Source organism: Eubalaena glacialis, chromosome 18, assembly GCF_028564815.1.
Source record: "Eubalaena glacialis isolate mEubGla1 chromosome 18, mEubGla1.1.hap2.+ XY, whole genome shotgun sequence".
NCBI lineage: Eukaryota > Metazoa > Chordata > Mammalia > Artiodactyla > Balaenidae > Eubalaena > Eubalaena glacialis.
The window spans coordinates 66,397,584-66,408,259 of record NC_083733.1 but is presented as its reverse complement, the minus strand read 5'-3'; the positions used below and the strand labels follow the sequence as shown (position 1 = coordinate 66,408,259).

Genomic DNA, 10,676 nt, shown 5'->3' with positions numbered 1-10,676 from the left:
CCATGGTCTCCTCCATCTGCACCGCCTGGACCACAGGGACGAGACGCCATGACCCCCAGCCTCACGGCCCTGCTCTGCCTCGGTGAGATGGAGGAGGGGGAGGGGAAGCCCTAGTCACGGAGGGACCCCTCCCCACAGCCAGGCTGCTCTGTCAGGAGACCCCAGGACTCAGGAGGCTCACGGGGAGGAGAGGCGCTGCTCAGGATTCAGGGCAAATCTCTCACAGGGGTCTCTCTTCCAGGGCTGAGTGTGGGCCTGAGGACCCATGTGCAGGCAGGTGAGTCTGTCCCCAGGTGTCCCAGCTCCCTCCTGCTCATGGGGACAAGGGGCCACCCCCAGGCAATGGGGATGGGGAACAGCAGTTCTGGGCTGAAGGAGGGGGAGTCTGGGAGGTTTGGGGCTGAGAGCTGGGGACCTGAGGGTGAGGACGTCTTGTGACCCAGCCTCTGATTTCCTCCCAGGCACCCTCCCCAAACCCACCATCTGGGCTGAGCCAGGTTCTGTGATCCCCTGGGGGAGCCCCGTGACCATCTGGTGTCAGGGGACCCTGGGGGCCCGGGAGTTCCATTTGGATAAAGAGGGAAGCTCAGCTCCCTGGGACAGACAGCCCCCACTGGAGCCCAGGGACAAGGGCAAGTTCTCCATCCCACACATGACACAGCCCGACGCAGGGAGATATCACTGTTACTATCTCAGCCCCACTGTCTGGTCAGAGCGCAGTGACCCCCTGGAGCTGGTGGTGACAGGTGAGAGGACACTCGGGGGTCCCAGCCTCAGGCTCTGCCCTCAGGAAGGGGGTCTGCTCTCAGGGGTGTGTCCCTCTCACAGCCCAGCCCTGGGGGAGGCGAGGGGGCTGTGAGCCCCATTCACAAGCTCCCTCCTTCTCTCCTAGGGGTCCACAACAAACCCACCCTCTCAGCCCTGCCGAGCCCTGTGGTGACCTCGGGAGGGACCGTGACCCTCCAGTGTGGCTCATGGCAGGGATGGGACGGGTTCATTCTGACTAAGGAAGGAGAACCCAAGTCCTCCTGGACCCTGGATGCACAGCGACGCCCCTATGGGCAGACTAAGGCCCTGCTCCCCATGGGCCCCGTGACCCCCAGCCACAGGTGGACGTTCAGATGTCACGGCTTTAACAGGGACACCCCCCAGGTGTGGTCGGCCCCCAGTGACCCCCTGGAGCTCCTGGTCCCAGGTGAGGAAGTCCCACCCTGGCCTCACGCACTTTTTGAGGCACGAGACAGATTATTTGATGCTTTTCTCCCAGGATTGTCCCAGATGAGAGGGTGGGGTGAGGGGGGAGTGGGGCGCACAGGACAGAGACACAGAGTGTGAGCGACAGTGAGGCCTGGGGACCAGGACGGGAGAAGGGGCTTCATGGCAGGAACCAGCCCCGACAGCCCAGGGCTGGTCTTCCCCCAGGTGTGTCTGGGAAGCCCTCCCTCCTGACCCCGCAGGGCCCTGTCGTGGCCTCTGGACAGAGCCTGACCCTCCAGTGTCGCTCTGACGTCGGCTATGACAGATTCGCTCTGTCCCAGGAGGGGGGACAGGCCCTCCCCCAGCGCCCTGGCCGGCAGCCCCAGGCTGGGCTCTCTCAGGCCGACTTCCCCCTGGGCCCGGTGACCAACACCCACGGGGGCCGGTACAGATGCTACGGTGGACACAACCTCTCCTCCGAGTGGTCGGCCCCCAGTGACCCCCTGGACGTCCTGGTGGCAGGTGAGGAGCCAGCGGGTCAGTCAGGGACCCAGACTCTGCACAGGCCCTGCCGGGGGAGCCCCAGGTGGTGATGCTGGGACCAGGCGTGCGGGGTCCCCAGGGAGGGAGAGAGACAGAGAGAGACGGGGGTGGGCAGGGAGAGGGAGAGACTCAGAGAAAACAGAGACAGACAGAGATGAGGGGCCTCAGGGAGGCCCTGCTGAGTCGCAGTTCAGAACCAGGGGGGCCGACAGCCCCTCACCCCCCTTCCTCTCTCTAGGATGGTCCCCTGACACGCCCTCCCTCTCGGTGCAGCCGGGCCCCGTGGTGGCCTCAGGAGAGAACGTGACCCTGCTGTGTCAGTCAGGGAGCACAAAGGAAACTTTCGTTCTGTCCAAGGAGGGGGCAGCCCATCCCCCACTGCGTCTTAGATCAAAGTACCGAGGTCGGCATTTCCAGGCCGAATTCTCCATGAGTCCTGTGACCTCAGCCCACAATGGGACCTACAGGTGCTACAGCTCACTCAGCAGTGACCCCTACCTGCTGTCACAGGCCAGTGCCCCCCTGGAGCTCATGGTCTCAGGTGAGGGACCCTGACCCTGTCCTTTCTGACTCAGCTCAGGGCTCCATCCCCTGAGCACTCTGGGCTGGGGTGTGAGTGAGGGGGCTGTGAGGGAGGGTCACCCAGAGGGGGATCTGCCCCTCAGAGGCCCTCCCATCCCCTCCCACCCCACCCCCTCACCTGGGATCCTGGAGGTGACAGGTGGGCAGAGGGAGGGTCTTGGGTAGGACACAGGGCAGGTGAGGGGAAGAGTTTAGTGAGGTGGGAATCCAGGGTCAGCCCCACCCCCTTCCTGTCCTCATTCCCAGGACCCGCAGGGGGCCCCAGCCCCCAGGTACAGGCCCCAGTTCAACAACTGGGGAGCCCCTGAGGCCTCTCTGCTCACGGGGAGCACTGGCCACCCCAGGGCAGTTGGAGACTCTCGGCGGATCTAATGCCCCTCAGCTCACTCACACCCTCACTTTATGATTCTCAGGAGCAGCTGACGCCATCCACCCATCACAAAACAAGTCAGATCCCACGAGAGGTAAAATCGCTCAGATATGGGGCTGGGCTCCGAGGGTCATGTCCTGTCAAGGGGAGGCGGGTTCCCTGGGTGGACACCCTGGATTCTGGGGTGATTCTGATCTGCTCTGACCTCTGTGACCTCTTTGTCCACAAATCCTAGCCTCACACCCCCAAGACTACACAGTGGAGAATCTCATCCGGATGGGCGTGGCTGGCTCGATCCTGCTGGGCCTCGGGATTCTGCTCTCTCAGGCTCCACACGGCCACGGAGGAACCCAAGATGCAGCCAGGAGCTGAACACAAGAGGGAACCACGCACCGTCCCGAGTGGTGGAGCCCTGGACATGACCTTACGTGCCCAGGAGGTTCTGGAAGAGGATCTGCAGCATGTGTTGTGTGAAGTGTCTGAGCGGGGACGGAGAGACACGGTGTGGGTGCAGGAGAAGGTCTGGGAGTCCCTGTGGAGGCCTGGGCCTCGGTCAACCGTGGTGCCTTCCCTCCCCACCAGTGCTGACTCTCCCTGACGGCCCCGTCCCCTCTCACCCCTGTGCCGTGAGGCACATCCCACGTGGCAGGTCTGCGTCCACACCTTACGTACCTTCATGCTCTGGCCCACTTTCATGTAATACATTTGTTTATTTTTAATTTCCACATTGGCTGCTGCGTGCTATCGACCTCCATCCCTTCACTCAGAAACAGAATGTCGTTAAAGTAACTGAATAAATGGGTGAACTTGGGGTCCTGTTTCGAACAGATAAATCCAAAACTCTTCCCTAAAACTCTCTCTGGACCCCTCAAGCCCTTCTCTCCTCGTCAGATGACACCTGGTATAGTTTCTCCAGAAACACCATCAGTGTGAAGGAACACCCTGGCGTTTGAAGTGACAGCCAGCTGCTGTGCTGGTAAACGGGCTTAGGAATTTATCATTTTGTAAAAAGCCCAGATGTGTGCCATTTGTCTCTTTCTTTAGTGTAAATACTCTCTTCGTGGCCAACCTCGTGGTACCCGTGTGAATGCGCTGAAGGCAGAGTGGGGAAGTAATGAGTAGAATTCTCTTTCCCAGAAAACTGAGTCTGATCCAGCTGGAGCACAGCTCAATGTTGACCCCGATGCACACAGATGAGTCCTTTATACAAAGCATCATGATTAGATCATTTCCACTGCAGTTTTATGCCCTGGTTTCCATGAAATGATGATTCCAAACTCCTAGTCCATCCACATGAGAGGCAAAAGAGAAAACAATGGAAATATCAGTTGTGGGAGAAACACTGAGCACTCTGAATCCCAGTACATTATTGGTAGGTGTACTAATTGCCTCAGTCAATTTGGGGAGTAAATAAGAATTATCGGTTAAAAGGAAGAGACACGCAGCTCTGACCCACAGTTATATAACCTAGAGGAACATGTGTACATAACCATGAGTATACATTCAGGAGAACTTTGACAGAGGGGTCGTTCATATTAGACAAAATCATAGAAACAAATCTCACCAAAAATGAATGGATTGTTATACATATGAAACCGAATTTTATATGACAGAAAAATACACAAAGTTAAACTCTACAATAATACAGATCAATTTTCAAGCATGATAGTCAATAAGTAAAGACAAACTATAAGAGTGTACTTCTTATATCAAATTCAAAAGCAGACAATGTGGGACCCAACTAAACAAAATAAGAATTTAAAGAGGAAAAATAACAATTGATACCAGAGAAATACAAAAAATCATAAGAGAATACTGTAAACAATTCTGTGCTAACAAACTGGACAACCTAGAAGAAATGGACACGTTTCAGGAACATACAGCCCACCAAAACTGAATTGAGAAGATAGTTAACTTTGAATAGACTGATCACTATGACTGAAATAGAATCTAGCATTGACATATATACACTACCAAATGTAAAACAGATAGCTAGTGGGAAGCAGCCGCATAGCACAGGGAGATCAGCTGGGTGCTTTGTGACCACCTAGAGGGGTGGGATAGGGAGGGTGGGAGGGAGATGCAAGAGGGAGGAGATATGGGGATATATGTATATGTATAGCTGATTCACTTTGTTATACAGCAGAAACTAACACACCATTATAAAGCAATTATACTCCAATAAAGATGTTAAAAAAAAAAAAAAAAAAACCTCCCTGCAAACAAACATCCAGGACTGGATGACTTCATGAGAGAATTCTGCCAAACATAAAAAGAAGATCTTATACTGATCCTTCTCAAACACTTCCAAAAGATTGAAGAGGAGGAAACAGTCCCAAAGGCATTGTATGAAGCCACAATCACCATGATACCCAAAACCAGACAGACACTACCAAAAAAGAAAATTACAGACCAATATTTCTGATGAATAGAGATGCAACAATGCTTAACAAAATATCAGCAAACCAAATCCAACAACACATAAAAAGAATCATACACCATGATCAAGTTGGATTCATGCCAGGGTCACAAGGATGGTTCAACATACACAAATCAATCAAGTGTGATACAACATATCAACAAAAGAAAAGACAAAACCGATTCCGCACTAGGAACTGCACTTGGAAGAGCCGGGTGCGAGGCCTCTGCACGAGGCGCCCTGTGAGCAAGTGAAACCAGACGAAACACAAAGGAAAAAAAAAGCCATCTCAGAGCTGTGACTATTTTCAAGGCTACTGTTTTTCTCTGTGAAACACACTGGCTCTGGGGCAAAACAAGGAAGAAGCAGGTGATTCCCATGTGCAGCACAGAAGGAGAGCCACTGCAGGCCAGCCTCCCCAACTCTGAAGGCACTCCAGCTGCGTGGCTGACAGGGTCTTGGTGCTCCGGCCGGGCGTCAGGCCTGAGCCTCTGAGGTGGGAGAGCTGAGTTCAGAGACCACCGGAGACCTCCTGGCCCCATGTAATATCAATCGGTGAGAGCTCTCCCAGAGATCTCCGTCTCAACGCTAAGACACAGCTCCACTCAACGACCAGCAATCTCCAGTACTGGACACCCCATGCCAAACAACTAGCAAGACAGGAACACAACCCCACCCATTAGCAGAGAGGCTGCCGAAAATCATACTAAGTTCACAGACACCCCAAAACACGCCACCAGACACGGTCCTGCCCACCAGGAAGATCCAGCCTCATCCACCAGAACACAGGCACCAGTCCCCTCCACCAGGAAGCCTACACAACCCACTTACCAACCTTACCCACTGGGGGCAGACACCAAAAACAATGGGAACTATGAACCTGCAGCCTGCGAAAAGGAGACCCCAAACACAGTAAGTTAAGCAAAATGAGAACACAGAGAAATACACAGCAGATGAAAGAGCAAGGTAAAAACCCACCAGACCAAACAAATGAAGAGGAAATAGGCAGTCTACCTGAAAAATAATTCAGAGTAATGACAGTAAAGATGATCCAAAATCTTGGAAATAGAATGGAGAAAGTACAAGAAACGTTTAACAAGGACCTAGAAGAACTAAAGAGCAAACAAACAATGATGAACAACACAATAAATGAAATTAAAAATTCTCTAGAAGGAATCAATAGCAGAATAACTGAGGCAGAAGAATGGATAAGTGACCTGGAAGATAAAATAGTGGAAATAACTACTGCAGAGCAGAATAAAGAAAAAAGAATGAAAAGAATTGAGGACAGTCTCAGAGACCTCTGGGACAACACTAAACATACCAACATTCAAATGATAGGGATCCCAGAAAAAGAAGCGAAAAAGAAAGGGACTGAGAAAATATTTGAAGAGATTATAGTTGAAAACTTCCCTAATATGGGAAAGGAAATAGTCAATCAAGTCCAGGAAGCACAGAAAGTCCCATACAGGATAAATCGAAGGAGAATAATGCCAAGACACGTATTATTCAAACTATCAAAAACTAAATACAAAGAAAAAATATTAAAAGCAGCAATGGAAAAGCAATAAATAACATACAAGGGAATCCCCATAAGGTTAACAGCTGATCTTTCAGCAGAAACTCTGCAGGCCAGAAGGGAGTGGCAGGACATATTTAAAGTGATGAAAGGGAAAAACTTACAACCAAGATTATTCTACCCAGCAAGGATCTCATTCAGATTCGACAGAGAAATTAAAACCTTTACAGACAAGCAAAAGCTAAGAGAATTCAGCACCACCAAACCAGCTTTACAACAAATGCTAAAGGAACTTCTCTAGGCAAGAAACACAAGAGAAGGAAAAGACCTATAATAACAAACCCAAAACAATTAAGAAAATGGTCATAGGAACATACATATCAAAAATTACCTTAAATGTAAATGGATTCAATGCTCCAACCAAAAGACACAGACTGACTGAATGGATACAAAAGCAAGACCTATATATGCTCTCTACAAGAGACCCACTTCAGACCTAGGGACACATACAGATGAAAGTGAGGGGATGGAAAAAGAAATTCCATGCAAATGGAAATCAAAAGAAAGCTGGAGTAGCAATTCTCATATCAGACAAAATAGACTTTAAAACAAAGACTATTACAAGAGACAAAGAAGGACACTACATAATGATCAAGGGATCAATCCAAGAAGAAGATATAACAATTATAAATATTTATGCACCCAACATAGAAGCACCTCAATACATAAGGCAAATGTTAACAGCCATAAAAGGGGAAAGCGACAATAACACAATAATAGCAGGGGACTTTAACACCCCACTTTCACCAAAGGACAGATCAACCGAAATGAAAATAAATAAGGAAACACAAGCTTTAAATGATACATTAAACAAGATGGACTTAATTGATATTTATAGGACATTCCATCCAAAAACAACAGAATACACTTTCTTCTCAAGTGCTCATGGAACATCCTCCAGGATAGATCATATCTTGGGTCACAAATCAAGCCTTGGTCAATTTAAGAAAACTGAAATCGTGTCAAGTATCTTTTCCGACCACAACGCTATGAGACTAGATATCAATTACAGGAAAAAAACTGTAAAAAAATACAAACACATGGAGGCTAAACAGTACGCTACTAAATAACCAAGAGATCACTGAGGAAATCAAAAAACACCTAGAAACAAATGACAATGAAAACACGATGGCCCAAAACCTATGGGTTGCAGCAAAAGCAGTTCTAAGAGGGAAGTTTATAGCAATACGACCCTACCTCAAGAAACAAGAAAAATCTCAAATAAACAACCTAACCTTACACCTAAAGCAATTAGAGAAAGAAGAACAAGAAAACCCCAAAGTTAGAAGGAAAGAAATCATAAAGATCAGATCAGAAATAAATGAAAAAGAAATGAAGGAAATAATAGCAAAGATCAACAAAACTAAAAGCTGGTTCTTTGAGAAGATAAACAAAATTGATAAACCATTAGCCACACTCATCAAGAAAAAAAGGGAGAAGACTCAAATCAACAGAATTAGAAATGAAAAAGAAGTAACAACTGACACTGCAGAAATACAAAGGCTCATGAGAGGTTACTACAAGCAACTATGTGCCAATAAAATGGACAACCTGGAAGAAATGGACTATTTCTTATAAAAGCACAGCCTTCCGAGACTGAACCAGGAAGAAACAGAAAATATAAACAGACCAATCACAAGCACTGAAATTGAAATTGTGACTTAAAATCTTCCAACAAACAAAAGCCCAGGACCAGATGGCTTCACAGGCGAATTCTATCAAACATTTAGAGAAGAGCTAACATCTATCCTTCTCAAACTCTTCCAAAATATAGCAGAGGGAGGAACAATCCCAAACTCATTCTATGAGGCCAACATCACCCTGATACCAAAACCAGACAAAGATGTTACAAAAAAAGAAAACTACAGACCACTATCACTGATGAACATAGATGCAAAAATCCTCAACAAAATACTAGCAAACAGAATCCAACAGCACATTTAAAGGATCATTCGCCATGATCAAGTGGGGTTTATCCCAGGAATGCAAGGATTCTTCAATATACGCAAATCAATCAATGTGATACACAATATTAACAAATTGAAGGATAAAAACCATATGATAATCTCAACACATTCAGAAAAAGCTTTTGACAAAATTCAACACCCATTTATGATAAAAACTCTCCAGAAAGCAGGCATAGAGGGAACTTACCTCAACGTAAGGAAGGCCATATATGACAAACCCACAGCCAACATCACTCTCAATGATGAAAAACTGAAACCATTTCCACTAAGATCAGGAACAAGACAAGGCTGCCCACTCTCACCACTATTATTCAACATAGTTTTGGAAGTTTTAGCCACAGCAATCAGAGACAAAAAAGAAATAAAACAAATCCAAGGGGCTTCCCTGGTGGCGCAGTGGTTGAGAATCTGCCTGCCAATGCAGGGGACACGGGTTCGAGCCCTGGTCTGGGAAGATCCCACATGCCGTGGAGCAACTAGGCCCGTGAGCCACAATTACTGAGCCTGCGCGTCTGGAGCCTGTGCTCCGCAACAAGAGAGGCCGCGATAGTGAGAGGCCCGCGCACCGCAATGAAGAGTGGCCCCCGCTCGCCGCAACTAGAGAAAGCCCTCGCACAGAAACGAAGACCCAACACAGCCATAAATAAATAAATAAATAAATAAAATAAACCCAAAAGTTTAAAAAAACAAACAAACAAAAAAAAAACAAATCCAAATTGGAAAAGAAGAAGTAAATCTGTCACTGTTTGCAGATGACATGATACTATACGTAGAGAATCCTAAAGATGCTACCAGAAAACTACTAGAGCTAATCAATGAATTTGGTAAAGTAGCAGGATACAAAATTAATGCACAGAAATCTCTTGCATTCCTATACACTAACGATGAAACATCTGAAAGAGAAATTAAAGAAACATTCCCATTTACCATTACAACAAAAAGAATAAAATACCTGAGCGTGAACCTACCTAAGGAGACAAAAGACCTGTATGCAGACAACTATAAGACACTGATGAAAGAGATTAAAGATGATAAAAACAGATGGATAGATATACCATATTCCTGGATTAGAAGAATCAACATTGTTAATGACTATACTACCCAAAACAATCTACAGATTCAATGCAATCCCTATCAAACTACCAACGTCATTTTTCACAGAACTAGAACAAACATTTCACAATTTGTATGAAAAACAAAAGACACCGAATAGCCAAAGCAGTCTTGAGAAGGAAAAATGGAGCTGGAGGAATCAGACTCCTTGACTTCAGACTATACTACAAAGCTACAGTAATCAAGACAGTATGGTACTGGCACAAAAACAGACATACAGATCAATGGAACAGGATAGAAAGCCCAGAGATAAACCCACACACATATGGTCACCTTATCTTTGATAAAGGAGGCAAGAATATACAATGGAGAAAAGACGGCCTCTTCAATAAGTGGTGCTGGGAAAACTGGACAGCTACATGTAAAAGAATGAAATTAGAACACTTCCTAACACCATACACAAAAATAAACTCAGAATGGATTAAAGTCCTAAATGTAAGGCCAGACACTATCAAACTCTTAGAGGAAAACATAGGCAGAACACTCTATGACATAAATCACAGCAAGATCCTTTTTGACCCAGCTCCTAGAGAAATGGAAATAAAAACAAAAATTAACAAATGGGACCTAGTGAAACTTAAAAGCTTTTGCACAGCAAAGGAAACCATAAACAAGACGAAAAGACAACCCTCAGAATGGGAGAAAATATTTGCAAATGAAGCAACTGACAAAGGATTAATCTCCAAAATATACAAGCAGCTCATGCAGCTCAATATCAAAAACACAAACAACCCCATCCAAAAAAGGGCAGAAGACCTAAATAGACATTTCTCCAAAGAAGATATACAGGTTGCCAACAAACACATGAAAGGATGCTCAACATCACTAATCATTAGAGAAATGTAAATCAAAACTACAATGAGGTATCACTTCACACCAGTCAGAATGGCCATCATCAAAAAACCT

General features: G+C 46.9%; 1 pseudogene; it reads left to right on the top strand.

The window, feature by feature from the left end:
* Positions 1-3,376, top strand: LOC133078779 (leukocyte immunoglobulin-like receptor subfamily A member 6; annotated as a pseudogene).
* Positions 3,377-10,676: the final 7,300 nt, after the last annotated feature.